We start from the raw sequence: 6,000 nt of genomic DNA, 5'->3' as shown, positions 1-6,000 counted from the left end.
CATTTCTTTCCTCCTATACCAAATTTAGAACTTTTTAGTACATGATTGAAAAACTCTTTTAAATTTCAACTCTACACACTAACAGTGACTCAAAATGCAACATTCCAAAATTCCAGCTTCAAAAGATTTACCCAAATTGTACCGCATTTAGTACCATTTAGTAAAGCTCTTGCACTTCGTATATGTTTTCCTATCCTTCTTCCCCGACTTAATTCTAATACAAAATATCATTACTCCTGCTCTATTCCTTTACATAATACCATTACCATAATTCCAAATGGTACCAAATCAAGTGATTTTTAGTACTTTAAGTACACTTATTATACAAATGTCCCAAAACCCTTCTGCAAATACCACTTTTAGTAGCTTAAAATGAAATTTCAGATTTGCAACTGTACCTCTCCCCCAAATTTGAGGTTTAATAGCATTTTTTTTAACTTTTCGTATTTTTTTAATACATGATTCTAAAGCAACCCTCAAGTCCCAACCCAACTCACCAACTTTGACCCCAATTGCAACATTTCAAAATTCTAGCCCTCATTTCAACTTTCAGAATTCTGGCTCTAACCGTTTGATACAATACAATAGATTTAATTGGTAGTACATTTTAGTACATTTGGTTCACTTATAGTACAAATTTACAAAAATCCAGCCTTAATTCAGCCCTTCACATCATCAATGCAAAATATTAAGTTTTCAGCTTTAACCGTTTCACTTGGGCCTTGATGAATCAGTCTGTAACTCATATATATTTAGTAGAAGATTCCCGAATATATCCGAAGGTAATTCGATATCGTTCATATCCATATTATTGAATTTAAACACGATAAGAAAATAATTTAATATTTAAATCGATAAAATAATCGATTTGAAAAACCAAACACCCAACACCCCCCCCCCCCCCCCCCCCCCCAAGGAAAAAGAAGAATTCCCCGAACTTATCTCAGTCCACTAGAAAACAACGTCATAAATTTTCAAACTAAAAAAATTTAAAAAGGCATCAAGGGCTCTTGTGGGATACAAATTCATCAAGGGATCTTTTTTCGGTATCGGTTCCCTTTTCTACAAAAGCCACAAATAGCGGGCTACAACTTTCTATTTCGAAATTTTAAATTTATAATTTATCATCCCAAACAAAACAGGTCTAGGCTTTGTGTTAAGTTAGATCAAACTTAATTCCGGCTTCATGTTTTTTTTTTTTTTTGCCATAGGCCCTCTCTATTCGGAGGTCGTAACATTCGGCAAATTTGATTTGTACGTCTGCATTGTCCTTCCAGATATTCAAACTGTGTGATATATATCTCGTAGAAATAATATTATTGCAAAAACAAAATTGAGTTGTTACTGCTCCTTGAATACATATTCCATTAACTACTGTTCCGGCTAGAATGTCGGAGCATTTACGTTTTACTTCTCTATTTATCAGCGTTTTCATGGCGCACACATTTTCATTTCATTTAATTTTTTCTTTTGTTTGTTTGCCATTTGCTAACATTAAATGTTTCGTTTCATTATCTGATATTGTTAAATGGTTCGATGCGAGAACGTCAGTGGTTGGAGGTGGGGGTGGGAGGCAGCCAACCACCCAGCCAACCAACCTGTGCTTGTGTTGTATTCAAATAAGATTTACGTCACAACTACAATGGCAAATGGAATTCCGAATTCCAAGATATAAAAGCAAATGGTTTGGAATATTCATAAATTGGGGAGTAGGTTCCTTCCGAGAATGGCAGCAGGAATGCATTGGTTTATTGTACGAATCTATTGGCATTCATTGCCGGCATGAAAGTCACTCTGAAAGGTGGCAAAGATATTGCCACATTTCTCTTGGCATTTGTTTACGTTGCGTGCGTTCGTTCGTTCGTTCGTTGCCGTTATGAAGTTCTCTTTCCTGTGGTGGTGTTAGTGGGTTGCTGTTGTTGCTGTAATTATGGGCGACAAAAATACACAGAACGCTTACGCTCACAGCCCCATTTTGATATCAGTAATTACTTGCTGACTTGCTAGCCAACCGAACGGCCGACCGACCCCACCATTAACGTCTTTTATGCTTTTCCTATGACTCCCATGACTTCGGTAACCCTGCACCCCCTCTCTCTTCAATACCTTAGCCTATTCTGTCGATGTTGTCGAAGTCGTCGTCTTTGTTGTTGTTGTTCTTTTTTGGTATTTACTGTTCATTGAATTGGCAATTTAAATTGAATGCGTTAAATTAGTTGAGTTATCAGCTTCCACGGCGGCAGGTGGTTGTCTGGCTGGTTTCACTGTTTTTCGTTGGCATTTTCGTCGTGCAGTGCAGAGTCTTCGTCGTTGTTGATTTTCTTTCAACCCTTACATGTAAAGTGATTTTTTTTCGTTCGAAATCGAAATCAATTCATTACAATATAAGAAAGCCAAACCGTGCGGAAGAAGAAGAAGAACCAACAACAAACAAACCAAAAAAACGAAAAAACAACAACGAGATATGTGAAATATTCTGTTTCAGTGGCAACCGTAACAGGAAACCAAATCGTTAACGTTAGATTCTCCACTTTTGCCACGGTTTGCCAAAGTTTTACCAACGGAAAATTGATGTCTTCTTCCGGTTTCCATTTTTAAGTGCGGATGTAAACGTTCTTGCGCTCATTTGTTGTTCAATTCCTGGTACCGCAACAAAAAAAAAAAAATACTTAATGTAATGCAAATTATTTCCCTGAAATCCGGTTCTTGTCGTGTTTAATGCTTTTCTTAGTTCACAAAAATAAAAAAAAATGTTGACCGGAAACCGGAAATTTTAAGTGAGAATTTTCCGGTAAATGTTCGTTCGCCATTGTCTCAAGTGTTTGCGCCCGAAAGTCAAGACAACCTCTTGTTGTAAAAACTTTATTTTCTGGATCATTGAAATAAATAATAAAAAATGTGGTTTTGATTGGCAAGTCACTTCTTTGTGGAGAGGTGACTTAAAATCAAGGAAAAAGAAATCTGCGGAAAATGTTTTTCATAAAGGATTTTTATTTCATTTAACGAAAATATTTTGAATATTTAAATTCGTGATTTGTAAAATTCTTTCAGTCTTTTTTGAGAGATATACCAAAAAAATGTAAAATCGTAAGATATTTGGCACGGAGAATACGAAACTTTATAATGAAATATGTTCGATTACAACAATGTAGTAGCTGTCCTGATATGAAATTTTGATATGAAATAAAAAAGATTTGAAATTTAGAAAGTGGATCTTTGGTGGAGTGTTGGTGTGTAGGTCTGAGATATGGCCGCTGTTTTGCTAATTCGAACTAACGTCATAACAAAAATACTTAAGACGGTATGACATTATTTTCAACTAGTTGTCGCTATTGGTGTTCTAGTTTACTCGTGTCTCGGTTTTCGGAGATGCGTCAATAAAATGGCACGGAATATTATTTTTTGCTGTTTCCCTGTATTGAGTAAACAGATAGAGACTTAAATCTAATTTTTTTATGTGGGACCCTGGTAGTCTTCACAAATGTTTTGAAGGCCCAGGGAGTCTCCACAGATAGGCTGGGCAGACAATCTCCATCGACGAGCAGAATGACCAAGAAGTCTTTCTACAGACGAGTTGAAGGCCAGAGAGTCTCTTTTGATGAGCTCTAGGTCTGCTAGTCTTTGTAAATGAGCTAGGGCTGATATAGGAGTCGCTATAAACAATGTGGATCTCAGAGAGTCGCTAAATAGACTTAAGGAGTCGCTATACACGAGTTAAACACAGGGAGTTTTTTTAGAACAGCTGACGCAAAGAGAGTATATTTAGACGATACACCAACGGGAGTATATTTAGACGACCTTAAGCCCAGGTAGCCTATTTAGACCAGTTGAATCCCATGTAGTCTATTTAGACCAGTTGGGCTCCCAGGTGTCCATTCAGACCAGCTGGAGCCCAGCGAGTCTATAAAGACCTACTAGAGACCAGGAAGTCTATTTAGGACAGCTGGATCAGACATGTTCGAGCCCAGGGAGTCTATTAGGAACAGCTAGAGTCCATAGAATCTAATTAGATGAGTTGACGGACATGGGATATATTTAGATCAGCTTCTGCCCAAGAAATGTAGTTAGACGAGCTGTGGGTCAAGGAATCTATTTCGGCGAATTGAAACCTATAGTGACTATTTTGACAAGCTTAAGCCCAGGGAGACTAATTCGACAATTGTAATCCCAGGGAATCTATTTAGACCAGGAGTCTATTTAGATAAGCTGGAGAACAGGGAATAAAGATATTCTATTTCTTTGGCGCCCAACGCAAGTTAAATCAAATCCTTCTTCAAGACGATCTTCCAAAATGTAGGAAGTCTATTTCGATGAACTAGATTCTTGAGAGTCTATTATATGGGCAGATATCCGTAAATAATCGGGTTTATTGAAAAGATACAAAATTCAAGATATTTTAGTGGCGCCCAACGTGAGCTTAGTAAATAAATGGTCTAGATTCTACAATTTATGTTTTGAAAGAAAAACCAGTAAAGAAAGTCCTAAAGTCGGGCGATGCCGACTTTATGACACCCTACACCACTTTGCTAGTTTAGTAGAGCTCCATATAACAATTAAAAGTTTTTATGGGAGAATTCAATCATACAAGCTATGATTATAAGTATAATTTAAAGTTCAAAGGACTAGATATGCCGAATCATTTGTATCTTTTAAATTCGGACTTGTATTGCCCATTTGGTGCAAAATTAACTTGATATCAGATAAAGATATATATGGAGCTATATCCAAATCTGAACCGATCTCGATAAAATTTGACAAAGATTTTTCTGAGCTGTATTTGATATATTTCCCTGAATATCGTTGTTACGGAGTGCATATTACAGCTGTGGGTAACAAATACAACAAATCGGATGAACAATATATATGGGAACTATAGCTATATCTGAACCGATTTCGATCAAATTTGGCATACTTATTTTCAGGCCTAATTTGGTTGTATGTGCAAAATTTCATACTATTCGAGTTGATATTACAAGTTTGGTGCACAATAAAAGTCAAATCGGACAAAGATATATATGGGAGCTATATCTAAATTTTTACCGATTATCTCCAATTTCAATAGGGTTCGTCCTTGGGCCAAACAAATGTTGTTTGGAAAATTTCGTCTCAATCGGATAATAAATGCGACCTGTATTTTGTTCACAAGAATACATGGGCAGACGGACTGACAGGCATAAATCAATTCAGAAAATGATTCTATGCAGATCATCAAAAGGAACTATGGGTCTATCTCGATTCCTTTTGCCTGTTACAAACAAATGCACAAAGACATAATACCCTGACCACCTTGTGGTGTAGGGTATAATAAAAAAAAGTTAGAATACCAGGGATCTATTTAGATAAGTCTTTTTAGACGACCTCAATGATATTCAAATGAGCTTTACACCACAGAATTGACAACTACAAATTTCAAGACTTTATATTTCGGTGGCGCCCAAGATAAGTTAAATCAAATCCCTTTTCCTGATGATCTTCAAAAAAGTAGAAAGGAAGACTATTTTAAGGGGGTCTATTTCGACAACACGAAGCTCATGGACTCTATTAAGACCAGTCTATTTGGATACGCTGGAGCCCAGGGAGCCATTTTACACGCGTTGGAGAGAAGCTAGAACGGAAACTCAGTACGTCCATGTAGACCAGCAAGAGCCCAGGGGACTCGTGTAGATGAGCTGAAGCTTATTAACACGACTTGAATGCTAGGACTCTATTCAGATGGACTCGAGCCCAGGGAGTAAGAAATATATTTTTTTATTTATATTTTTTATTTTTTTAGACCAGCAAGAGTCCAGGAGGCCTGTGTAGATGAGCTGGACCTAAGAAGTTCAGATAAACTCAAGCCACGAAGTAAAAATTAAAATTTTAAGATGTTATATTTCGGTGGCGCCCAACGTGAATTAAATCAAACCCCTTTTAATTATGATATACCAAATAGTAGGAAGTCTATTTCGATAAATTGGATCCTAGGGGGTCTAGGGTGTTATTAAAGGCATAAATCACAAA

General features: G+C 36.7%; 1 protein-coding gene across 4 annotated transcripts in view; it reads left to right on the top strand.

Moving 5' to 3' along the window:
* The first annotated feature begins 2,211 nt into the window (after positions 1-2,211).
* The window catches only part of LOC101889819 (cGMP-dependent protein kinase 1), a 45,455-nt gene continuing 41,666 nt past the window's right edge, over positions 2,212-6,000 (top strand). Inside the window, exon 1 of one of the 4 annotated variants that reach the window (XM_011294882.3) lies at positions 2,212-2,337. The gene's annotated coding sequence lies outside the window, so the exon portion shown is untranslated. The other 3 variants (XM_020037311.2, XM_020037312.2, XM_059129997.1) reach the window with 3 other exon arrangements.

This window comes from Musca domestica, unplaced genomic scaffold (genome assembly GCF_030504385.1).
Source record: "Musca domestica strain aabys unplaced genomic scaffold, Musca_domestica.polishedcontigs.V.1.1 7, whole genome shotgun sequence".
NCBI classification, from domain to species: domain Eukaryota; kingdom Metazoa; phylum Arthropoda; class Insecta; order Diptera; family Muscidae; genus Musca; species Musca domestica.
Note: the sequence above shows the minus strand (reverse complement) of the source record. Positions and strands in the feature narration are given on the sequence as shown.